Source organism: Charadrius vociferus, unplaced genomic scaffold (genome assembly GCF_000708025.1).
Source record: "Charadrius vociferus isolate BGI_N301 unplaced genomic scaffold, ASM70802v2 scaffold244, whole genome shotgun sequence".
In the NCBI taxonomy this organism is placed as follows: Eukaryota; Metazoa; Chordata; class Aves; order Charadriiformes; family Charadriidae; genus Charadrius; species Charadrius vociferus.
Genome location: NW_009648822.1, coordinates 3,389,733 through 3,417,253, shown reverse-complemented (window position 1 = coordinate 3,417,253; position 27,521 = coordinate 3,389,733).

Below are 27,521 nucleotides of genomic sequence, written 5' to 3'. Positions count from 1 at the left end.
AAATCTAGTGTCCATTCTTATGTAATATTTTTCTAAGAGAAGGAAAAAAAGAATTCTTACAGTGTATACAGCAAGGTCAGAATGTGCCATTTCATTCTTGTTGATCTCCTTTACCTTTTCATTTTTTTAAAAGAATTTTCACTATCTGCAATAAAAAGAAATTATGTGCCTTCTGAGAAGATAAATGAAAAATCCTGGTAAATGGAGTCACATTTTCTTCTTCGTAACTTTCTCTAAGTAAGATTTGAAATGAGGGAAAAGTTCTGCTTAGACAGTGATAGTTTAGATAATAGTCTTTTTCCTGGACATCGCTTATTATACTTTAATTTATAATTGACCTACTAAAGGTTCTGCTGATCATGAGGTAGTATGGTTTAAGATCTTTTTTTATGGTCATGATATTAGAAATAGTCAAATGGAATAGTCAGATCTTAGAAAAAGCTAGGTACTGAAAAATTTCCTTGCGTACGAAAGCATCTTTCTAAGCATTTGTTGTTAATCAGTACTACACTTCTCATCCTCAGATTATGACTCTTTATTTCCGGGCATTTATCAAAGTTAACTTTTGGCAGAACAAGTGCTGAGCAGGCAATATACATTTATAGTGCAATGTTCTGAAAGTAGAACTTGATCCTAAAGGAATATGCCCCTGTATTGCATATATTCTTATTTCTCTGAGAAATATATTATTCATTTGGTATTACAGTTCTGCTGAATGAAATATCTTCATTCTAACCCCTTTGAAGTGAAACAAATTCACATATTCTTCACTTATTTTGGATCTCTGTGTGTAAAAACCCTAAAATATTTTAGAAACAGTCTTGAAATGAAACCATAAGCCAACATAATGCCTGTATTACTCTATTTGAGAGTTAATTCTTCCTTTAACTTAGATGTTATAGGGCTGACACCACTTGCTGTTGTAGCTTCTTATTTTCTTTACAAAATACTATTTCATTTCTTCAGAATCCTGCTAAATTTCAATATTTTGAACAGGAATTCTTCATGTTACATACAGACTTAACAATTATGAACACGCTTAATTAGCAACGGTTAAGTATCTTGGGAATGTCATCCTAAACAGTTCAGTTATATCTGAAAAAACAAAGCTTGGAACAAGTGATTTGTCATTTCAAGCAATTTCCTTGCATTTGTTTTTGAAACATTCCAAGTTTTCAGAGGAGGAACTGGACATTTTCCTATGTGTTGCCTTTGTGCTGGGAAGCCGTCTGTTATCTCTGTGAAAAATATGCTTTAATTTAGTCAATTATAAGTTATCTCAGTTCTTGTACACTCTGGTCTTCTACAAACACATTTCCTAACTTGTTTTTTGATCATGATCTGTATGTATCTAACAACCTGTGTGTGTAATCAGGGACCACAAAAGCAGTCATCAAGGTAAGATGAAGATCATCTTACCTCAGTTGGGTTATCTCCAAATTTCTTAATTCTACTACTAATGATTTTTTAATACACTGATTTCTCTTGTAGCAACAAACTGTTTCCTGGATTTGTTATCTAAGAAAAAAAAAAAAAAGTTTGTTGCCTTGAAATTTAAACTGGATGTATCTATTTCAGCTAGCACATTTAGGCTTTACCACTTCTTTCAGTGATATTAGTTCACACAGTAAGTTACAGAGAGTGTAAGTAAAGTGTCACAATCTGAATCATAGAAGTAAAATGTGAAAGGATACTACAAATCAAAAGTTTTGGGTGTTGCTGATTATCTCCTAATATTTGTATACACCGGGGTGTATCTGTTTATATACCCTACAGTGTTACATTTTTTAACTGTTCATATTCCTGTTAGTGAAAAGAATCAATCCAAAATGATATCTGTACCTTCAGGTGTCTGTTGTTTTCAGGTGTTTTTATGTACTTTTCTCCCCCTTTAATGCACATTTATATAAGTCCACAATACCATAGGCCTAATATAGGTGAAACCATCAGAACTTCACTGTGACTGAGGATGTTGGATAGACGTTCTGAGAAATATTTATGCTGCTCCTGAAATTTATTAAGCCCCAAAGACTAAAGTATGACCCACAACAGGATTCAAATTTTTACATGGAAAATATATATAATCCTAATATACTCTCAAAGTTTTCCTAATGTGTCATCTTATAGTACTAAGATATGCAGTTCCAGGGTGAAAATAAATGTGCCTCACAGGACTGCATGCCAGTTAGTATGTCACTGTTTTCCATTCCATCATCCTGTTCTTGTTCTAAGTATACTAACTCAGCATGTTTGGAAGCTGTTTTTGTGAAGCACAACTGCTTTTTAATTCCCCAAACGAATGTGGAAGGTTTCACCTACAACATTATCAGTGACGTCTGGAATATATTTTCCGTAAGTGTTCATATTACCTACTAAAGAAAATATTTCTTTCCCTCTTGGATCCACATGACAATGACATCTTAGATTTCAGTCATCTCTGAAAGACACAGGGTGTTGTGGCTGAGTGCAGTCCTGTTATAACCGAGTGTGACTGTTCTTAGCCTTCCTTGTCACTGAAGATTATGTCTTCGGTGGGTTTTTTGATATTTCTCATTACTTATTTGTGATTTCTGTTTTCATATCCTGTGCTTTAGAAACTGTTCAAGTCATTAAATTCAAACAAAAGCCTTAGGTTGAGGTGCAAGATGATTAAAAGATTTGCAATAGTTCTATTAAACATGTACTAGACTATTTGACCTTGGGAATAATTGAACTAAATATTGAACTAAACCTCTGTTGTAGGAGACCAAAATTGTGTTAACTTTTTGGTTTGCTGTGTTTGATGGAAGACCTCAGATATTACAGACATTTTTTAAAGAATTACAGAATTAAAATTAATATTGTCTTAATGTGAGTTTCACTATTACACTATGAGAAGAATAGGTCTTTGCAGAAAAGTTATTTACTTTCACATCTGACTGGTGTTTTTCTCTTCACCAAAAGGCCTTGACTTGACTTTTTCTGATTCACTTTGTTTTGCTTTAGTGCTTCTTTATGCTATAGAATCAAAGCTGTTTCCAACGTAATCTTTTTTTGTGTCATACATCTACCTATAATCGATAATGGAAGCAGAACAACTTTTTTTTTAATATTTCGCTCAAATTAGAGTAGATTTATTTTTTTGTGCTGCCTCACTGCAGTAAAACATTATTTTCAATCATATAATGTAGTAAAACTTGTATTTTACGTGTGAGGAGTTGTTATTATCAGTACCATTCAATCTATGAAAGTGGTTGTCAGTTCTGTACTTAGATTTTTTTATGTTCTCCAGTTCTTCATCAGTAATAGTCTATTTAAACCTGAACCTTGAAGTAAAATTGCCATAATCTAACAGATCACGACTTAAGAGTTTTCAAAGCCATGCTGTGTGCAAGGTGAAAAGCATCTGCGATAAACTGACTTGCTTTAAACTTCATTAGTTTTAATAAAAATAATAATAATTAAAAAACAAAATAAACCGAAACAAAACAGTAAAGGTTGACAAAGCAAACTGTGAGGATATAGTACTTAACGCATTTGATTAAAGACAAACTTTTATAGTTAAGTCCAGGTAATTCTTTCAATAACAATCTTTACTTTCAGTTCCATACCCAAATACATAGAAAGGTAGTAGAGAAAGGGATATAGATAACAGCTTAATTGAAAAGTTAAAATGTTCTCATCTTTCTTTAAATTTGGCAGGGCTATGTCATGCTGCATTATCCTTTCACTATTCCCATGATTACTTGTTAGGTTCATTAGAGTTTGGCTGTTAAGTGTCCACAACAGTGCCCACTGCACGGCTCTGGCGCTATGCAGCTGTGGCTGCCAGCTGTGCTGCAGCCATGCCCCTGACACCGAACAGCACATGTCCCCCAGCAGAGCTGTCCCCTACCCTCCACTCACAGTTCCCAAGGGCTGAAAAAGGGCAAACTCTTCAAGTTTTTCCTGGATGACGCTCCTGCGAGCTCAGCACATCCATACTCTGCCAAACACCTGTCTATGTAACAAAAATGACATTCCACTGCCATATTTCATATTGATTCATACTAATTTTCACACTTGCACAAATCCACTTACATGAAAAACACAGTGTATCGGATCCAGACTTAATCACTTAATCTCCAAGTACTTCAGTTTCTGAAGCTTCCAGAAAGTCTGTGAGTAATTTTTGAGTTTTAATCAATTAAGAATCCTGTTGTTATTGAATACCATTGATTTAAATGTACCATTTTTCATCTTGGTAGCACAGAAACTATAAACTATGGAAAGTAAGAATGACTGCAGACTGTGAAGCTTGGTGGCATCTCTGGTATAACTAAGTTAGCCTTGTAGTTACAGAAAAAAATAAACATTAAGATTCAAGTACATGGCTTCAGGGTTAGTGTGTAGTTAGCTGAGGGACACCACTATTGATGCCGACAGCAAGTTTCTTCAAACTACTAGCTGTAGCCTGGAAGCTTGAGTAGCTGTTCAGCCAGTTCAGGCTTACTCCTGAATAAGCTGAAAATCATCCCTGAAAATGTAATCTTTGCCCCAAAATCTGGGTTTTTTGTTTGTTGGTTTGGTTCGGTTTTTTTGTTTGTTTTATTTTCTAGATATAAGCTACATATATGCATATATGCATCTTGTTCACATAAGATGAAGTAACTGCCAATGGGGCCTTCTTCTGTACCTTTAATGGGATGTGAAAAGCGAAAGGTAACATTTGGATTCCTCTCTAACAGGGTCTGGTCTTTTCATAGCTGAGGATTTCCGAGTTATTGCGATGTCAAATTATTTTACAATTATTTTACAAAAATTTACATTGACTCAGAAAGATGTCCCTGACTGGCTCATTCCACTGAAAGGAGACATGTGCCATAAAGATCCGTCATTTATCTGCTTAAATAACTTTGGGAAAGTGCCATTTAATGCTACAGAGGGTCCAAAAGGGAACTATACATTGCCATTGGGAAGAAAGACTCAAACAAAGCATGTGTTTGATTCTTCCAACATAAATAAAATGTGTCTTTATGACTTAAAATATCCTGCAGTTGGTCTCTGTGTACTTAAATTAGATCAATCTACTAAAATTATCAGAAACCCAAAACCCTCTCTTAAAGAAATCCAGATACAATTAGATGGCTTGAACAACTCCAAGACTATATCCCAGTGTGCTCTCTACATGAAAATAAGTCAACAGGAATGGATGAGAGGGCCAATCTGAAGCATTCAGAAACACTGAAATCCAGAATTAAAAAAGGCTGGAAGGACTGGATGGGCCCTACTAGAGCAGATATGTCTGCTAATGACGTTGCAGATATAGAAGTGATGGCTAACAAACTTTCTTATGTTACCAAAGTAGTAGGAAAACTGGATACCCCTGACCAAGTATTTCAACCAGTTGGGCACCGGACAGCAGGAGATAAGAAAAATTTTTCCAACATGGGAAAATATTGTAGAATACGGTAAATTAACTATGCTTTCAACTATGATTATTCATAATTTCAGATGTTGACATATTGACTGTCTTTCCTGTGATCTGCTAGGTTTTGCAAGCAAGGGAGATTATAGCAATGTATTCTAAAGAGATGAACCACCTTGCATACCCAGAAGTGAACAGCTTTAAAACTGAAAATGTTGAAGGCCATCATGAATATGACAGTCTTGGTTTTTGTGGTGAAGATCAAGGCTTAGAAATTCATAATCCTGTTTGTCACCACACTCCACTGATTCTTCTTCCCTGAAGAAGATGAATCTTTCCTTCTTTCTTATTTAATTTAGTTAAGGAGAATAGCTTTGCTACAGTTTATATAAGTAAAGACTGTGTATCAGACCTGCTTGTACTTATATCCTTGCTAGTTTTAGGAAAATTCAGCCCATGGGTCCTTATCTCACACTACTTGCTTCTATAATATCTCAGTGATATACAGATTTAATTTCCTATTTTATCCCCACCCCTTTTAAACAGTACAGCATTTTAGGATGTGTTCTTCACTTTACCGATCTTTATCCCTTATTTCATTAGCTATAGGTCTCACCTTCCTAAAAGCCTTTTTCCATCATGCCAGCTTACACCAAGAGTTAGATCAGTTAAAGCAGATCGGAGAAGTTGGATGTTTCCTGCAATGAACAAATTTCTGGCACCACTGCCAAAGTAGGCAGGGCAGGCTGTCATGAGTCTTTGCTTGGTTAGTTGCCCTTGGCAAACTGGTGCTCTCAATCACGCTTCATCCCCTAATAACAGTCTTGATATTTCAAGTATTCGTGGCTCTTGCAGTGTTTTGGTCGGCTTGTTGAACAGATGAAAACTTGAACAGCGTGAGACATTCACCACCTGGAAGGTGCTTGACCAGCACGGTGGGGACTGTGACGCGGAGCTCACGGTTTACACTTCGGCACGACACTGATTCGCAGCAATACTGGATGGAGAAGATGGTCAGATATGAAGCTGCAAGGGTTAAGCAGTTAGATTTGCCCAGCCATGCCTAAGTGTGAGTTGGGTGGGAACTGTTGGTAATAAAGAGGAATTGATGGGCTTGATCGGCAGTCAATCTCAAATGCTTCTGAACCAAATGGACACTCTCCTGTGCCAGTCCAGGGACTGCAGCATATATACTGAGCATGGGATGGGAATGTCCTTCCAGACCCAACCTTCTCCTGTAAGCATCTCCCAGTACCTAGAGAGCTAGGAAGAGCTTGATCCATCCCTGGGTAGGATTTCCAAGGTCGCCACGCCCTCTGAAACGTGCCTTTTATTCCCAGCAGAAGCAGCCACCTACCACCCTGGAATTAAGAGCAATATTTTGGTCTCTGCCAACAGCCTCAGAGACTCCTATCTTTAGTCAGCCATCCTTGCTCTAAGTTTCTTCAAACTGTAGATGGGTAATCTTCCAAATCCTGGGGGAGCCTGTTGCCAGAGGAAGTCCTGGGGTTATAGTCCCTATATGATGAAATTGGGAGTTGCTAAATTCCTAACAAAGGAATGACTAAAGCTATGATTATTTGTTCATAGTAGAAATTCTGTCTTACCACAACCTGTTTTTAAGGAATCTTGTAAGAAAATACGTATGTTTGTATATTCGTGTACCTGTATTTTATTTTCTGTCAAATTATATCCTGAATTTATGAACATTGTAATCTGTGCGTATGTCTCACCAAGAACTCATATATCAGCCTGCGCGCTCACTACCTTCGAGATTCCAAATGCATGGGTAGCACTTGAATGAATTCCCCAAATTAGTTCAATTTTTATACCTTCTCGGAGTATACACGCGGCTTTTAGCCACATGCAAATGCCCGATGTGGAATACCCACCCTGGCATGAGGAATCCCCCCACAAGCACCCCACCCCAGCTGAAGATGGAGGCAGTCACTGCAGGCCGCTCCCCGGGCAGCTCCAGCATTGCCATGGAAACACGGCAGGGGCGGGGCTCTCCTGAGTGACAATGCTCCCAACCAGTGAGAGAGGGCAGGGCGACTGGGGGGGCCAATGGGAACCGGGATGTGGGGCGTTAGTGGGAGCAGCCTCCCTCAGTGCACTTGAAGCCATTGTAGGCCTCAGTGGGGTGGAGAGGCTTTGTGGTGTCTGAAGGACGACTGTGGTGGGAAATTAACCCCTCCTGCGGCTGTTGGGCAGTGGGAATGCGGGTTGGCATACCCTGGGGTGGGCTCATGGCTGAAGGGGTTTGAGCGTACTGGGAGTTGGCTGTTTCAGGCTGCCCAGGGAGGTGGTGGATGCCCCATCCCATGGTCAGGTTGGACGGGGCTCTGAGCAACCTGGTCTAGTGGAAGATGTCCCTGCTCATGGCAGGGGGGTTGGACTACATGGCCTTTAGAGGTCCTTTCCAACCCAAACTATTCTGTGATTCTGGCCAGGGAGCAGCAACCCCAGGGGAGGCTGGTGTCTTGATAGTAACTTTCAGAAAAGAAGTTAGAAAGGGGAGACTGCTTTTACTGTCAGAGTGGTTGCCAGAGTGCCCCCGCATGAAGCTATGTGATAGAGCCAAGGAAAACAACTTCCCTTGAGTATGGGCACTCTCTTTGTGTATCGTTAGTAGTATTTCAGTGTCAAAAGACCACCAAGGCTGCAGCTCCTGAAACCCTCCCAGCGACTGCGCTCGAAATCCTGAGCAACCGGGAGGCAATCTAAATGGCAAGAGCCGTTTAGATGTGGTGTTGGGGGATATGGTGTAGGGGAGAACTTTGTAGAGTAGGGTGGATAGTTGGACTCGATGATCCCAGGGTCTCTTCCAACCTAGACAATTCTATGATTCTATGATTCTATGATTCTTAGGATGAACTTCAGGTTCAAGTTTAGAACCAATTAAGTAAAGCAAGACTCAAGTAAGGCACTAAATGACCAAACCAGGCAATTAGACTTTCTTTTATTTATTTATGCTTATTTCCAGGAGCCCGCGTAGCATGTCTCAACTGTAGTTCAGCAGCAGCACCCGTTGGCACCTTTTCTGAGAAAACTGTCTTAATTTATTTGCAGTACGGATATGAATTTGTTCTAATCCGTTTATCTCTTTTAAAGGCCAGGCATAAAACAGTTCCATAAGAAACAGTGAAATAAAACTGAGACTCACAAGTGCTGTTTTACTTACTTCTAACTATAGTGCTGAATCACACTAATCCCACTAAATATAGTGGGAATCACACCACCTGCAGGAGCTGTGCCATCATCGAAAGGGCTCAGCCCTAGGTTCCTGCTCAAAAAAGACGAGTCACCAATCCATTGAGTAAATAAATGGTTTATTTAGGAAAGACATAGGCCTGTTGAAGCGGGTCCAGAGGAGGCCCACAAAGATGATCAGAGGGCTGGAGCCAGTCTTCGATGAGGACAGACTGAGAGAGCTGCGGCTGTTCAGCCTGGAGAAGAGAAGGCTCCGGGGAGACCTTGTAGCAGCCTTCCAGTACTTAAAGGGGGCCTACAGAAAAGCTGGGGAAGTACTTTTTACTAGGGCATGTAGTGATAGAATGAGGAGGAATGGCTTTAAACTGGAAGAGGGTAGGTTTACGTTAGATATTAGGAAGAAATTTTTCACTTTGAGGGTGGTAAGGCACTGTCCCAGGTTGCCCAGAGAAGCTGTGGCTGCCCCATCCCTGGAGGTATTCAAGGCCAGGCTGAAGGGGGCTTTGAGCAACCTGGGCTGGGGGGAGGTGTCCCTGCCCATGGCAGGAGGGGTGGAAGTAGATGATCTTCAAGGGCTCTTCCAACCTAAACCGTTCTATGATTTTATGATTTATCTGACACGCAGAGCAGCTTGCGCTGGGTGGCTCCGAAGAGGGACCACAAACAGAGAAATCCCTGGGCAATTATGCCATACAATCTAAATTCCCCACTCCTCACACAGCAGTTCTAACCAGTAGTAATATTAGGGTCTGGGGTCTTCCCATTCTTCTTTGGGTCCTTTCATTGTCTCCAGGTGGGCCATTCCTTTTCCTATCTCTAAGGTTACTGCATCATCTGATGACTATAGCAGCCTTCCTTGCTGCCTTATCTTCCAGCTCAAGCCAACTCTGTGGCCTTCTTTGTCTAGGCCTTACTTATCTAGGTGTTGCTTATCTAGGTGCATATCAGGGTGCAGGTTCACAGCTTGCAAACTGAGGCTTCATCAAATTTAGCTACTAATGCTAAGCAAGTTATATTAAGCAAGTTCGAGATAATTAGTATACCAAATTGCACAACAGGCTTGCAGTGATGGTAGAATATCACGGCAGTCAGCACTGGCAGCAGAAGAAAGACAGCTGTGAGGGCCATGTTTTGCAGCTGGGTATGGCGAGACCTGTGGCCCAGAATTCATCTGTGGGGTTCCCTGAAAAGCCTGTTAAATCAGATTTTGAGGAGAAAATAAGGAACTAGGTCAGGTGACTAGAAAAGCCCCGAGGTGTCTACATTCAACACCAACAGATGTGCCCACTAGGCGGGAGGATGCTGCTTGGACCATCATCTCCCCTGTCTCTGCTACCCAGGGTCTGCAATATCCTACAGCACCTAAAAATCCTTGCAATTCATGCTTTGTCACTGGTTGAGGTTTTTCTACAATAACCTGAACCTGTTTGAATCTTTGTCTTTCTTTTAATACGAAACCTAAATATTTTATCTCCTGCTGACAGAGCTGAAGCTTAGACAGAGATGCACGTTGACCTTTTTCTGCTAAAGCAGTATATTGACAAGTAGTATTTTTGAAGTAATCTTTGGAAGTCTTGCTGACAAGTAAGAAATCCGTGAAGAAATTGTTCCTAATATCCATCCTAAACCTCCCCTGGCATAACTTGAGGCCATTTGCTCTTGTCCTATCGCTTGTTACTTGGGAGAAGAGACCAACTCCCGCCTCGCTACAGCCTCCTTTCAGGTAGTTGTAGAGAGTGTTAAGTTCTCCCCTCAGCCTCCTCTTCTCCAGACTAAACAACCCCAGTTCCCTCAGCTGGTTGTCAGAAGACTTGTGCTGTAGACCCTTCATCAGCTTCATTCCCCTTCTCCGGACATTGGAACAGGCTGCCCAGGGAAGTAGTGGAATCACCATCCCTGGAGGTATTTAAAAGACCTGTAGATGCGGTGCTTAGGGACATGGTTTAGTGGTGGTTTTGGCAGTGTTAGGTTAGCAGTTGGACTCGATGATCTTAAAGGTCCCTTCCAACCTAGACGATCCTATGATACATATTGTACAAGTATAGAACCTCCAGGTAATGTAATATCTTTCAAATTTTCTCCTTGCCACCCCAGCATGTGATCCTTAAAATAGTTAGATCATAGAATCATTTAGGTTGGAAAAGACCTTTAAGATCATTGAGTCCAACCCCTAATCTAACACTGCCAAGTCCACCACTAAGCCATGTCCCTAAGTGCCACAGCTACATGTCTTTTAAATACCTCCGGGGATGGTGACTCCATCACTTCCCTGGGCAGCCTGCTCCAATGCTTGATAACCCTTTCAGTGAAGACATTTTTCCTAATGTCTAACCTAAACCTCCCCTGGCACAGCTTGAGGACATTTGCTCTTGTCCTATAGCTTGTTACCTGGGTGAAGAGACTGACCCCCACCTCACTACAACCTCCTTTCAGGTAGTTGTAGAGAGTGGTAACGTCTCCCCTCAGCCTCCTTTTCTCCAGGCTAAATAATCCCTCATACAACAGTTCTGACCGGTAGTAATATTAGGGTCTGGGGTCTTCTTGTTCTTCCTCAGGTCCCTTTATTGATTCTTGGTTGGCTGTTCCTTCTCCTGTCTTTAAGGTTGCAGCATCAGCTGATGACTGTAGCAGCCTTCCTTGCTTCCTTGTCTTCTAGCTGGAGCCAGCTCTGTGGCTGCCTTTTACTTATCTAGGTAAAAGTTCAGAATATCTGGGTGAAAAGTCACAGATTGTAGCCCAGGACTTCACCAAATTTAGCTACTAATGCTAAGCAAGTTATGCTGAGGAAGTTCTATTTAGGTAGTATACTAAATCGCACAACATATGGAAAATATAGATTTCCTAGGTAATATAACTTGTTCTTTTGCCATGTTTACATAAATCTAGGAGATATAACTTGAGTAGTGTGAGCTACTAAAAATATGTGGAGAGTTCTTGTTAAGAAGGGAGTAGAGATGGGAAGAAGTGATGATGCTGTTGTTTTTTTTTTGGTTTGGTTTGGTTTTTTCTGGTTCCAGATTTATATGCACTGTAGTTGTTTAAATCTATGCACCTTAAAATAAGATTTCCATCCACTACATTAATCCTTTTGGACAGTCATAAAAAATAGAGTGCAATATGAATGTCAGTTAACCTCAAAAAAAAAAAAAAATTGGCTATCAAGGTTAACAAGGACTTTTCATGCTAAACATTTTAGGAGTCTCAGAGCTAGAACATCTTTTGTCTTCTAAACTCCCTCTAAAAAGGAACTCAAATAGCAAACATCTTTTCTGTTAAATTAGTTGAGAGTTACAAGAAGCAACTAATTAAGCTGCATTAATGTAAGCCTGGCAAGCCTTTAGTTTTTTATTCAACAGCTTGCTTACCTGGTGGAATTTTCCAGCTTGTGAAGTCAGTGACCTTTCCTCATATTAATCCTCCTGAGTAACATTTTGATTATGAGGTCATTCAAAGCAGAATCTTGCAAAATCAGAGTTACGCATCTACATTCACCAGCAGGATCTATACTCAGTATTGGGATACAAAACTAAAGAAAAGGAAGTTAAGAATTTGGTCTGTTCTAGAGTTATTCATTGAATAAAGGCTAAAATCAACAAAAGGGTTTAGGCATCGAAGTACGGCCTAACTGCTGTTTAGGTTTCTGAGTAAAACATGTAAGTCTTTGTGTCTGCCCTCAGCTGCCAGTTGACCAAGACAGTTCTTAGAATCAGTAATCACACGATTTTCTGCTGCTGGAATTCCTGAGATCCCTAAATGTGAGATCTGGCTATGCTGAGAAGCACCTGGGTTTTAAGAGCCATTAGGGTACCTGTAGGTATCCCCAGTCCACAAATTACTTTTCTTACCTCAATTGTGAAGTCTTAGTACAGACTTTCTTGTAATACAGTTTCCATAAGAGTTCTCATATTAAGAAGAGAAGGAGTTGCTCATGCTCATGAATATGTTATGTGGAGTAAGATTGTGTGGAATCATCATCTGTGTGCCGTTCTAATCAGTCATGTACGAGAAGGGTTAGTTTGGATGTGACTCCGAATAGGTAGAGAGGTGTTTGAAGAAAGAAAGTCCAATTGGATAATAAAAGGTGATAATGGGTTGGTTTGTATATTCGTGCAAAGGTGGTCTTGATTGTATAAAATATTTGCATCAAGCTAGTCCATATCAACTATCAGTGCTTACCTTGAATAATGTTTGACCTAGGTCTTGCCTTATGCTTAGTATTTTTCCTTTTCGGTTCAGAGCCTGAAAGAATGAATACTGTGTTATGAGTGACTTGCAGTAGGATGGTGACAGTATTTGCTGCATGCCCTGAGGTGAGAAAAAAGGAAAGTTTGTATACTTGACAGTGCAAATGCATTTTCTAGGATAGTGTCAGAAGACAATGTAATGTGCAGAGAGCCAAACCTTGGGTGGTCACCTTCTTGAAGCAGACAAGTTGCCCCTGAAGCCAGATTTCACAAGAGTTCATTTTATTAAAAAGGCTGCCCAAGAATACATAAATGTGAGAATAAAAAATGTAAATTATTTTCACTTTAGAAACATCCAAAGACTAAGTAGAGACAGGAGCAGTGCTCAGAGGAATAGAAGTTAGGTAAATATTTGAAAGTACCTTTAAGTTAAAGTGCAAAGTGAATAAAGGAACAAATTTGTAGAAATGCACTGAATACACTAAGGTAGAAAATGAGATGGATGGCTTTAACCCCCAGAGTGGTGAAGTCATGAACCAAACTTAACAATATTTCAGATCCTTGACTCAGGTTTTCCAGTTTCATATTCATAGAATCTAAGTGGAATGAACACATATCCAAGATTTAAAACAACTTTTCTCAGTTTATGCCCTTACTTAACAAATTCTGAATCTGCCTCAGGTGAATTTTGGAGGCTGTGAAGATGAAAGTGTGTATCTTGAATTCACTTGTTAGATCTGTACGACTTGGCATAGGATAAAGAAATTGTTAACACCTGCCACCTCCCCACCCCCCATATTTTAACATTTATTGGAACAGAGTCTGGAATGTGAGACTATTTTCTGAGCTGAATGCTTTAATCACTACATTATGAAGACTTCCTCACAGTTTGGTCCCTATTTTAATTTCAGTGGAACGAGTGAATTTTGGAAGAAACTGGTGTAACTAAAAAAAAAAAGCAAATAAAAATTAAACCCAGTTCTGCATAATAATTAAATTTTTAAGTTTCTTTCAAAATCTAAGTGGTGTTTTTTTACTATCTAGTAAGTATTTTGATAAAATTTTGTGTTAGTAGACGTTTGTGTGCACTAACATTTTACTCAAAAAAGATCCTGAAATTAGAAAGAATAAAAATCTTGTTTCTCATTTACCTGTGGTCATATCCAAATTCCAGTGAGCACGAAATATCCTGGAGAGCTCGGTGTGAGTTATAGAACTCTCGTTCCTTGTTCTGTAAAGTTTATCTGATAGAATATCTGCTATACCTGATCCAGGGTGATCTAGAAAAAAAACCCAACTTTATTGAGAGTCTTCACACACACATGCACAAAGAGGAAAATTGACAGAGAATGAGGAATGGGGGAGAAAAATACTTAAACTCTCGTTGCGGTCTAAAATTTAATCTCTGATATGGAAGCATAAGTGCCGTCACCTCTGGACTATGCTCAACGGTACGGGGTTTTTTTAGTGATCTAAGCATTGCCTTCCTTTCACAGAGAAACCTCATCAGGGCCATGGCTTTGTTTGCCTTTCACGTCTGTTACCTGATGAATCTGTGGAACAGAATATATGTGTGTGTTTTGAAGCTGCATAAAACTTTGACCCTCTGATGTCCAGTATTGTGCTTTGATTTTTGTACTGCATTAGGTTGAAGACTTTGTTAGATGAAAAAAAAAACTGAAAGTACTCATACTCCAGTGAAAGGTATATAAGTATAAAAAAGAATGACATAGATAGAAATAATATTACTCAGCATGAAATACACTGCTTATCTTACTCTGTCAGAATTCAGGTGCTGAGAAAATTTGTCCACTGTATATTTATTGTTAAAAAAGTATTCTGATCATAAAAATACTGTGGGTCTTTAGTGATACTAAAGCTTAGTATTGCAAAATATGGCTCTTTGGAATGCATTGAAACTGTTGTCTGGCTTCAGTTGTCCATTCTTTTACATCCTCTCCCAGTAGGAACTAATTTTGTTTAGTCAGATCAAGTCAGAAGGCAAATATTTATTAAATGCATATTCAAACCCTGCAGTCACAGGCGAACTGCTGCAGTGCTCACATATTGCAGCTTGGCTACTGTAGGTGCCTTTGTATTAGAAACTACTTTTCCCAAGGGCTCCCTATAATGAAGAAGTCAATGACCTGTAAATTAAAACTAAAATGCTCAAGCTGGTCTTGCAGATGAATGCTTTTGATTATGGTCTACAGTATGCAGAGTTCATATTCTATTTAAAGCAAAGAGCTTTGGTTTTATTGGTGTGTATGTGTTGGTTTGTTTTTTTTTTTATTCAAAGGTTTGATGTTAAAGTACATTAAAACCTGATTTAAAATTTTACCGAGAACTTACAAGAAATTATATATATGCAGTGACTATTTGCTATTTCAAAAATTGTAACCATATGAAAGAAGAAAAAAAACACATAGATCCAAAGGTATAGTTTAATATCACTTACTATTACACATAAACTGATAACAATAAAAAGAATCTACTGCTTATCATAATAGAAAAAGTTTAGGCAGATATGGGGAAAAAATCACACCAAACCACAACCATTTCTCAAGAAATTAAGATTAGACTGGTTCTGAACAAATTAAAATCAAAATATTTCCAGAAGTAATTTTTGCAGGGGAGAGGGGCAGCAATTTCAGAAACAGGAGAGATATTTATTTGAGTGGCAGACTCCTTTTCTTGTCTGGTGATGATGACAGCAACAACCTTGGTCTTTAGAAATCGGAGTGTATGTGATTTCCAAATGGAAAACTTCCTGTACCCTGATCATCCTGTTCTCTTAGCTCAACAAGGTTCTACCTTCCAAAATGAAGAAGATGACATTTTCAAATGTCAAGTGACAAGAAATACACAGGAAGAACTTCAAAAACCATTCCAAATAGTTTTGTTTCCAGGGCAGAACAAGTATCTTGAAATCTTAAAGTGAAGTGCAATTACTTCTTTCAGTCATCTCTTGCTCTATGTTTACCTTTTTATATTAGATTAATTTTTTAGAAGCTCAGTTTTTCTTTGGGATAGTAATTACTTATGTCACGTGCATGAAATTCAGGCAGTGCCTCAAACTGATTCATAAAAGTGCATGTCCTTGACTGATAAAAACATGAATACAATCTTTCAAAATGCATGGCAAAAGAAACACACTTCCCAAAGAAAGATTCAAATATAAAATACCTCAACATTATAGCTTTCTTATTGCCTGGTAAAACCTGGATTTTTTTTTTTTTTAATGTTAGTTTTCATGTTACTGGTAAACACAGAAGGCAAAAGAAGTCAAAAAGATTGGCTGAGCTTGTTAGCCGTATTAGACAAAGCAAATGTTTGGAATTGTGGAGTAGATGCTACATTTATGCTTTCTCTATTTTGATAGAGACTTTTGATACGAACCAGTGAAGCTGCAGAACACATCTTAAAACATTTGAGGGCCTTTGTACAATTTATGTCATGTCCATATTTAATCTCACTATCTTTATCTCCCAATCTTTAGAAAGTACGTACAAAGTAACTACTTGTGCTTTTGATCTGGTTTCTAATTTATTTAAGAGTTCATGACCCTCAGAAAAGAACATCTGAGAGGAGCACAAGCAGCTACATGCAAATCAGCACCCTTTTTTCTATGGCTTACGTAAAGAGAATCAGATACATATGCAGTAGAATATCCAGAAGCTAAAATGGGGTTAAAACCCAGTCCATTACAAAAAAAAAAAAAAAAAAAGTAGAGAGAAAGAAAGAAGGATTCATGGAGGAAGAAAGGAGTAGAAGAGTCAGGATCTACAAGATGACAGGACCAGAGAAACTTTCAGAACAAGAAAAAACTGTCTCTGAGGTCAGAGTTAGTGGTTTAGAGATGTACTGAATTTGGCTGAACAGCACAGCAAGAGAAATCAGATGCACTAACAACACTATTTTTTCTTGTTGCATCTTTTAATTATTTTTTTTTTTTTAAATTAGTTAGAATCATAGAATCATAGAATTATTTACATTGGAAGGGACCTTAAACATCATCTAGTTCCAACCCCCCTGCTGTGGACAGGGACATCTCCCACTAGACCAGGTTGCTCAAATGCCCATTCAAAAGAAAATATTTGAATAGTGTTGCATCATAATGGTTGGATAAGGATAGGTGGGAGAAGCTGCAGGAGAGGCTTTGAAAATGTTTAATAGCTTCTTTTTATAATGGCAAGTATGGGCGCCAAATAATGGTGAGCAAAATGTCAACGTAATGTATCAGTGTCCATTGGGCATAATGTTTATAAACTTCATCAAATATTCTCTTAGTATTTTTATGTTATTAATATCCTACTAAGACTTTTTCTGTGATTGACATTTTCTTTCAGTTAGTCTTAAAAAAATTTTGAAAAGGAAGTACAGGACAAACAGGAGGTGAACACATTGAGAGTTTCCAGGAAACAAATAACCTTTTTGGCACAGAATGGGGGCAGTTTAATGTTAAAAAAAAAAAAAAAAAAATCAGGAAGTATTTAGTGCAATAGAATGTGATGCTGTGTTAAACATAATTTATTAGTGGTCTGAAGGAAGAATAGGTAACAGCAAAGGAGTGGCAAAAGGATTAATAATACAGGAGCAGAAAAGCACAGATGATAGACAGTCGTCAGGATCTGGAGGATAAGAAACTCACATGGGATCCTGGAAAGAGATCTGGCAGGTAGTCGTATCTGTTAGTGAAATACATTGTTAATCCTTTGCCAGGGTCCTCTCTTCCCTTCCTGTGCCATGTTTCCTACAAAATACTTCAGGAGAGAATTTTCACTTGGTATTTATGTGAAAGAATATGATCAAAACTCTAGGAAAGATAAGAAGGACTTTTGAAGTTAAAGGCAGGAGCTGTTAATGCTTTGCTTAAACCATAAATATGTCCTATCCTAATTGTTTAGGCAAGGGAAAAAATGCCTTAACTTACATTCATACATACATTTAAGAGCCTGTACTTGGTCTGCTCAAAAGAAATTCTCGATTATTTGAGGCACCTGATTCTCATTGCTAGTAAAGTTTCTTTTTGTATGAAAAGGGTCTTTTTTCAAGGTTAAAAAGAGATGTTTTTCTGGAATACATACTTTAAATATTATTTATTTTTCCTATTGAAGGAGTTTCAGGGAAATGTTATGTTTTCGATATTAGTGGCTTGTTTTGTTGTTCTGCTTTGTGTGTAATTAAGAACAAAAAATATGATTCAGTAATAATGAGAGAATTTTGAAATGTTCCTCTAACACTGACAAGTCTCCATAAAATCAGTCTTACGTAGTTTTGTATTGTACAGTTGGGCCAAAATGTGTAATGGAAAGCAGTCTGTCAGTATTTCAAAAGATGACTAGCTGGGCATTCTGTTACACTGCTGACCAATCTCAACTTATGAAGTGATACAAACAGCTCAACATGTGGAATTTATAAAGCCAGCTTAAAAAAAAAAAAAACAAAAACAAACAAAAAAAAACAACAAAAAAAATTGTATTCTCGGGAGCTCGGACAAAAGGAGTCCCTAATTTCTGTGACTTTATAATTCTGTCCTTTATACTACAGACCCACAGATTCCCTAATATCAGACAGCGTGAAACTGAACCATTAGCCTTTCATAAACTTCACAAAGTCAGGTAAATCCATGTCTGGTCCACAAAGATCTGGAAAGAATTAGGGTGCATTTTCTTTGCTGCATGTTGTGCTTCCAGAGACTCCATCATCCCTTTGTGCTGGGAAGCTTTTCCAACATTAGATGTATCTAGGAACTGCAGAGTAGAGGGCCGGACAGCATTCTCTTTTCTCTTCAACCAAGCTGATTTTGGTCACAGTTTTGTTCCTTCATTCTTTACTCGTTTTCTTTTATTCTATTGTAGTGTGGCACAAATAACATTCTCTGTCATGCTTGCTTTCAACAGACATATTGTGTTATTTTTTTACTGAATTCCATGTGGTGGAATATGTTTTTAGATACCCTGTCAGAGTAGTGCAATTTTTCTCTCTTTGCTATTTTTGAGCTGCTTAGGTAGAGTACAACTGAATTTACCTAGCCTGGTACAAAATATATATAATTGGGGCGGGGTGGGTGGGTAGGAAATAAGCTTTTTGAGTCAATTTCCCTTCACTCTTGTTATTGAACAGTTACAGGTTAGAATTTTAGATTAGAAAAAAAAAAAAAAAAGTAGTTTCTCTTGCTAATGATGAATACAGCAAATACAACACTGAATTGCATTGACTCGGAACGCTGAAACTGGTCCATGTGTGGTCCAAATAGTGGCCAGGAGGATGCTGTGGAAGTACTTCTTTTTCTTGGAGGTGATGGAGAATAGCTCCTTGAACACTGAAGCCTGGCTTGTGGCTCAGTGCAGATGACATTGACAGTGCTAGTAAAATCTCTTTTATTAACCTGACTCTGCAAGTCTCAGGAGTTATCCAGGCTTGTCTTGGCCTAAGCTGACTTCGCCTTATTTTAGTTGTGACTAAAAGCGGCTAGGAGCCAGTTCACTATTATTTAACTTGCGTTAGCTTAGCTCTGTGTGGACCATATACTGTAACATTCTAGCAAGCCTACATGGTCACTAGGTAACTAACTTTATGTCAGTTCTGGGAGACTGCTGTGTAATTTCAGCGTTCAGAAGTGAAGGTAGTCAAACAGTAGCTAGGAACCAAAGATGGAGGAATTAAGAAGACTGACTCTATTAGAATACAGTTCAAAATAACCCCAAACTGGCCCAGGACTGAGGTGGAGAAAATCTGCAGCATGAACAGCACACATCTAGTGATGTGCTTATGATGCTGATGACTTGTATGAGTGGCCACCACCCCACCCCCCAGGCATCGTCTGGAGAAAGGTGGGAGCTGGGCAGCACTGGGAGGATGAGCATGAAGTTATAGAGACAAGAGTATGTATTAGCAAGTTTGTGTATTTTTGTCTTAATCATCTGCGTAACTGTGTGAATTGTGAGTGTATATCTTTGTAACTGCACTAATAATAGCTGGTGTATTTTGATTTGGCTGTTGAAACATTGGTTGGACTGGGACTACTCTGGACTAACTGACAGGCTGAGCTGTGTTCTGAGGTTCTGCCATCTGACTGCAACACACCGTGTTATAGCTCAGATGTTACCTGAGGCCAAACCATCCTTTCTCAGTAATGGCAGTGAGGCACATTGTGGTGGGTTGACTCCAGACAGCATCTCAGCACCCACACAGCTGCTCGCCTACTTTTCCATTTCCTAGCAGAACAGAGGAGAGAACAGGAAGAGCAAAAGTGAGAAGATTCCTACATGGAGGAAGTTACGAAACAGGACAGTCTAACAAATAAGGAAAAAGGGAAAAAAAAACCAAACAAGTACTGCAAAGGCAATCATTCACCATCTCCTTCAAGCGGGAGGGTGTCCAGCCAATCTCTGAGTGGCAGCCTTGGAAGACTTTGGAAGACCAAACCTCCCCAGGTTTTATTGCTGAGCGTGACACTATACGGCATGTAATATCCCTTTGGCTGGCTCAAGTCAGCTGTCCTCGTTGTGTTCACTCCCAGCTTCATATGTGCCTCTAGCCTACTTGCTGGGGTGACAAAGTGGGAAAAACAGAAAGCTTTGACGCTGTGCAAGCTCTGATCAGCAACAGCCAAAACATTGATGTGTTATCAACAGTCTTTTAGTCACAAATTGAAAACATTGCACCATATGGGATGCTGTGAAGGCCGTTAACTCTGTCCCAGCCAGACTCAGTACAAAAACCCAGTGGAGAATGTAAGAGAAGGACACATCCCCACATACGTACATCTGCTTAATACTCTTACATCCAAACATGTTCAGTTTAGGGACTTCCTGAACAACTGTGAGTAAATCTCCTTCTTTTGCAGCATTATAAATTGAATTCTCCTCCTGCACTGTTGTAAATATATTCTAGAATTTAAATTGATATGTTATTTTAAGGTAAATCAACATAATTTGATGGTGTCGCTCAACTTTGAAGGCTAAAGTAATTTTCATTTGGTTTTGATTTATGACAATTTTATTTCTGAAGTAATATGACATAGAGTATAATCAGGTTATGTTTGTCATCACTAAAAATTTTGGGTCTACATCCACAGTTGATATGACTGTTATTTATTATATAAAGCTATTTTTTTGGCATAATACCATTGAAATCAAAATATTTGAGGATCAATTCATGGATAATAAAAAATAAAAATTAGTGATGTTACAGTTCACATTAATTTCTACTGAGATAAAATTATCTTCTATCTTAACAATTACTTTTGGCTAATGTCACTAGGGGAGCCATTAGAATTCATTTCATGCTGCATCAGGTATGAAATTCCACTATATAAGACATGAGTTTACCAAAGTTAGATCATATTAGACTAATGTGATATCCTTTTTCTAGACAAAGTAAATGATGTAAATCTAATCTATGTGAACTTTGATAAAAATATACTTAACATGCAGGAAGTCTACTGAACATAGCTGTAATATAAAAACTGGGGAACATCTACATCACCCGAAAAGGCAGTTACAGTATCCTGGGTGAAAAACAAACTTTCAAGCTGGAGAGAGCTAATAAAATCAAGGATAGGTGTTGTTACCAATGCTGTGGCAGGAAAATAGAGATGTCCATCCTGATTAAACCTGCTAGTAAGGTAAAGATGGTAGTCTTAAATATATGGAGGAGAACTGGAAAATCTGCATCAACTTGGTAAAGTGATAATAGTACTGAAGCAAAAAGGAGTGGGCAAAAGGCAGCATCATACTTTTAAGGACGAAGAGTGGAGATCATTGGTTGGAGTCAGCTAGTGAGAAAAATAAAGACTTGTTGGTCATGGAAGACTGAACCACCAGTGGAAAGACTAACCTGTCTCTAGCATTTATTGGGCAAAGTACTGTTCTATTAACCAGGCTCTGAAATAGAGGCACCTTTTCCCTTGTGAACACACAGGAAAACTACCTGTATTTTTATTCTGATTATCATGTTTTCTTAAAAAGTAGACTGAAATGCTGGTTTCTCAAAGTAAGCAAAATCAAAGAAAGACTTTTTAGTGTAAAACCAAAATAATACAAAATGACTGAATAAATTTGGGTTGAAAAAATATTGGTGAGGATAGGTTTGGAATAGTTTCCAACAGAAAAAAAAGCAGCAAAAGACTACTGCGTTTTGTGATGCAATTTAATTCATTTCTGACCAAAAAAAAAAAAAAAAAAAAAAAAAAAAGATACAATTGCCCTTAATAAAAGACTAGAGTAGGGGTTAGAGGTTCTTCCCAGTCTTAGTTTTCAAGTTTTGATAACTACCAAAACTTACATACAAAACCTTACATACAAAATCAAAGCTAGAATTGGCTCCTAAAGGAGTATGCCTGATGATTTTATTGTAAAAAAACCAACAGTGTATTCATGCCTTTTCATTAGGTTGGAGTAAGGCAGGTGTAGTTATCATTTTCACTGAAGCACAATATCCTCATAAGATTGCTCAGCCTTCCCATACAGGTATGTATTACATTGGCAGACAAAGGCGGTTTTCTCCAATGTGACATATTAATGAAGAAGCCAATGAATCACTGTTGCCTAAGTTGCGTGGAACCTCATGACATGAGATTTCCTTTTATTGACAGTGAGAGATGGAGTATACAGTGAACCAATATTTCTTTCAAATAACTGTTGACAAAGGGTACCAGTGAACTTTACTGAACATACCCAGTTAAGTACAGATACTCTTCTGCACGGAACTGTATTTCAGATGTTTTAGTTTGTTGGTTTTGGTTTTGGTTTTTTTTTCTTTTCTCCTGATGGAACTTTCCAGTACATCAAGGAGATTTTTTGAGCCCAGAAAAGTACAGTAAGTGAACAGAGAAAATGTTGTTCTGGGTAACTTGATCAAACTTATCATGTGGATTGCAAAAATCTTACATGATCCACATTTCCTTGGATATTACCGACAGCTGAATAGAGAGTGAGATGAAGAACACATAAAAAGAGCATTTACTTCCCTCTGGGTATAAACAGGATGGGGTGACACACATTATTTGAATGTAGCAGTGGATTTCATAATGAGCTGTAGCCAAGAGTGGATGGTGAAGTACTTCACCTGCATCAGACTTTTCTCAAGCTGATCACAGTGTGATATGACAGGCAGCAGTTCTTTCTTCCACTGCCCTTATGTAGACTATCCTGCAGGGATTAAGTCTCTCCCCTCTCCTCATTAGCACATCTAAGACCCCCATGAGAGGACATTTGACTCCGCTCTGTAATACTTCAGTGGCTTCATAACCCTCAATTTTATGTTTGAACAGCGACAGCTGACAGCCTGGCAGATATGACCGTGCTTGATTGACAAGAGTTAATCACCTAGACAACTGCTGGTTTAATATTAACTGTTCTAAGATGCAAGAAATGCTTTAAAGAGACAGCAGAGATAATGACTTTTCCGTCCAACAAAGGAAACTATTCCTGTGTTCCCAACAAGGAGACTGAAAGGCTTGTGACAATATATTTTCATTGTATTTCTTCAAGTAAGAATATTGATAATAACATAAAATTTTCTACCATTCATCTGCGGCAAGGAACTTGTAGTGTCTGATCTTTGTATCAGGACTGGTGTTACTTATTTCTACTTTTTATTCAAGTAGAAGGGTTTGGTTTCTTCAGTTTCCTAAGAAATTTTCTGGGGTTCAGGCAGAAATCTATTCCTTTTATGAATACAGCACACCTGCTTATTGTCTGAAGATCTAAAGGTAAATTAGTATTTCAAAGCAAAAAAGAACCTCAATAAAACCAGATCTTAAGAAACCTGCTTTGTTAACCATATGCTTATTTGACATAGCAATGTATTATGGATGTGCTAATACTATAGTATGTAGATTGTTACTCATAATTAATAACGAGCTTACAAAAAAAAATGGTATTACTGTGTCAGAATCATTCGGGTTATTTATTGGAATGAAGTCTTTCATCAGTAATCTAGGCCAAGGTTCAATTGCAGTAAGTCTGTCACTGTGGTAGCAGAATAATAGACTAATGCTCATGATGATTTGATGTAAATTTAGATGAGTAATTTGAGTAGTCTATAAGAATTATATGCACGACATTTTAACCAGATATAGTTCAGGTGGTACAGAAATTAATAGGCAAAGAATCTTTATTAATTTATAAAGAAGTTTAGAAATCTCTGACACTGTGCCAGCTTCTTGCTAGCAAATTATCAGCCTGTTCCGAGGTCAAAGGATAAAGAAGTCTGTAACACAAATACGATTAACAAATTTGGAATAACTTTGTTACATTCCTGGGTGTTTTATAATGTGATGAGAGCCAAAAGATTTAACTATATAGTTTTCAGGGTGGAAAAGTAAGTTCTTTTTCTTTATTCTCCTATTAGAAAATAAATAAAATTGAAGCAGTAGATTAAATTATTCCAGGATTGTTTCCTCTTCTTGGCTGATGGACCATTGTAATTTTGGTGATGGTTCATAGTGTCCAGACAGATGCATAGGGAAGTTATCAAAAGAAATATGTTAACAATGTTTTGATAAGTACCAAAAGATCTGATGGTTAACCTGACTCATTCAGATCACTTTGAGCTGTTCATTTAAGAACTGTAGCAACAAAACCAAAAAATCTTCCTTTCAAGGAAAAATACCCATTTTATGAGGAAGGATTAAATCTTTTTTTTTTTTTGGTGATATTCTGAGAAACAAATACCAAAACCTCATCAGATGCCAAAACACAAAGTTTCATAAAGAAACAAAAGATTATGAAAAAATGATACCATTAGACTGATGTTTTCAATGTTTCTATCGGTAGATGATTGTAGCAGTGGAAACTTACCTGAACCAAAATAAGATCCAGTTATTTTGAAAATAAGAAAGTCTTTCAAATAGTAAGGTAAGTGAACATTTTGCCTGTGAACAGTTTTGTGCACTTACGAAGATTCAGAGCAGCAACTTTAAAGCAAACAGAATTTCACAGATTTTCTTGTCCTTCCTTATTTTGGCAATCTCTTTACTGGTTATAGAAAATATTTAAACTTCATAATGTAAATTATCTTCAGTTTTGACACAGACCAATGTTACAATTGCCATAGTTTATTCTTCTGAGACATTTATTCTCAGTGATTTTCTGGATGAAGCTTACACCAACACTAGGTGATGGTCCTGAAACAATTCCAACATAATTTAATTTTCCTCCTTAATTACTTTCTCCTTCTGAGAAATTAATTGAAATAAAATACGACCTCTGAGGTGAACAAATGCTGGTTCTAGAGGTACAGTTTGTGCTTGGGGATTGCCTTTTTTTCCAAATCCAATTGAAAATAAAACAATCCCTCTTGTGCACATTTGTTGTTTCAAGTCCAGCTGTAAGCTACTTTACTTGACCTAGTCGTGCACTGCTGTTTTCCTGAGATAGTGGATCTGTGACTGTCATAACATGGCAGGTTTTGTTCAGTACTGCAGAATATTTTCAGAAACTGCTGGTTGCTGGTTTTTCAGCAGCTTTCCTGTTATTCCACCCAGTCTGATGCAGTGCTAGGTGCTTGAGTTTCATCTTGTCTTCAGTTTATGTGACTTTTTACTTGAGTAGAGCTGAAGCCAATAAAAGAAGTTTATAATGCATTTTCTAGAGAATAGCCCATGTGAATCATTCTACTATGCTGTCATTAAAATATAAATTCTGGAACAGTACAGGTAGCCTCAATATTACTTGAATTTTCATTTTGATTATATCATAGTATAAAGATGTGATAAAAACACGAATATGGTTGCCTATATTTTCAGGCAGCTGAAAATAACTGTGAAGAGTCCAACTGAAATTACAGGAGAGTACTAGATAGACAACTTAGCAATCATCTGACTGGATTTATGATATACAAGGCTCATTATCAGCAAAGGGGGCAAAATGGGACACTTTTTAGCATAAGTTGAAAATAAACATTCGGCTTTCCTATCCCTGATGCTTCATATCCCAAGCTGCCAGAAAGCATTAACTTGACAGAGCAGAAAAAAAGAGTTTTCAAACTGTTACTAAAAAGAACATCATCTTCCTGAACATACTGCACTGATTAACCTTCAATACTATGATTTTCGCTGTCTATAGTATAGAATATTTCAATCAGAGATGCTGAACATTGTGGAATAATTGAGTCAGGAAGAGATAACAGCAAAGGAATGATTTCAATCAAAAGAAGTGATATTTTATTGAACTTCTGTTCTGATTTGGGACACAATTAATAAAGAATATAAGGCATGTTATAGAACAAACTCCAATCAAAACAAGTGTTTGGTGAAAAGATTTCAAGAAACTAATTGGAGATTTTTAATGAAGTTGAAGCTATGTCTGATGATGTAATGAGGTGGGTGAAAGACATTTGACTTAGAAATGTCAAAATTTATATTTCCCCAAATCCTAAAATATGTTTTTTAAAACCCTAATTTATCACATATTATTTATGTTAAAATTTATCTAGCCATAGGTCTCAAAATTCAGCTTCAAGTGAGGAATTACCATCAAAGAGTTGTACTGATTGTAATAGGGTTCAAAAGAACTGGATAGTACAGAAACTTAGATGCACTTTCTAAGTATAAAGGTACCAAATAGCAAAATGTTGAAGCCACTTGAACATAAATTAGAAATAAATTATGCATAAATTACACATTTTAACACCAATAACTACCATTTTAACAGTCCACCAAAACCGTAGTGTATTCTTGATTGATGAATATTTTTGTACACATATTTAATTTGCTTTTTCTTTCTAAAGGTAATACTCTATTTCAATTCAAGAAATACCATCACTTTTGATTTCTTGTAGTCCAACAATAAAATGTTTCAGTTGAAGAACTTCTAAGTTTCTGGAAGTGTATTTAGTTTTCTTCGTTTTGTTAAGCTAGCTTTAATGTCATGTTTTAGTTCAATAATTTCTTAGGTATTTGAGATGTACAGGTAGAAATAAATTGTATAAGTTTTGATGAACTTCTTACATCAGAACCATAGTAATACCCTTTTACAGAAAGGATAGAAAGATGAAAATAATTGATTGCTTGTTACAATTACAGTTAGCTACTCTAATTGCAATATTAAAAATTCCCTTATAAGCATCTTGATGTTAAAAGTACCTTCCTCATAACTTTCATTATTATGCCTTAGAGGAATAAATACTCAATAAACTGCAACCAGATTATTAACCAGAACCTAAACAAAACAATTTGTTAACACAACCAGATATATCAACCAAATGTCAAGCAAAATAAGTGAGGCAAGCACAGTACCCTGAAGGTCAACAGGTCTCGGGAGGACTGTTACAGAGGGTAAGTTTTCACTTAGTTACCAATGATAATTTCCTGTTTCAGAGTTTTTTCTCAGTGGTTTGAAACAATATCAACTCAGTGTCTGTATTTAGTTGGGGTTGCCAAATTCTTCTTCCAACAGAATGATTTGAATCTACATTTTGATTCCAGAATAATTTCGCTGAAAGAAAATTTGAAAATATTAACTAAAATGCTTATCACAGAATCACAGAATTTTCAGAGTTGGAAGGGACCTCTAGAGATCATCTAGTCCCACTCCCCTGCTAAAGCAGGATTGCCCAGAGCACATTACTCAGGACTGCATCCAGGTGAGTTTTGAAAATCTCCAGAGAAGGGGACTCCACCCCCTCCCTGGGCAGCCTGTGCCACTGCTCTGTCACCCCAACTGTAAAGAAGTTTTTTCGTGTGTTGGAACGGAACTTCCTATGTTCCAGCTTGCACCCATTGCCCC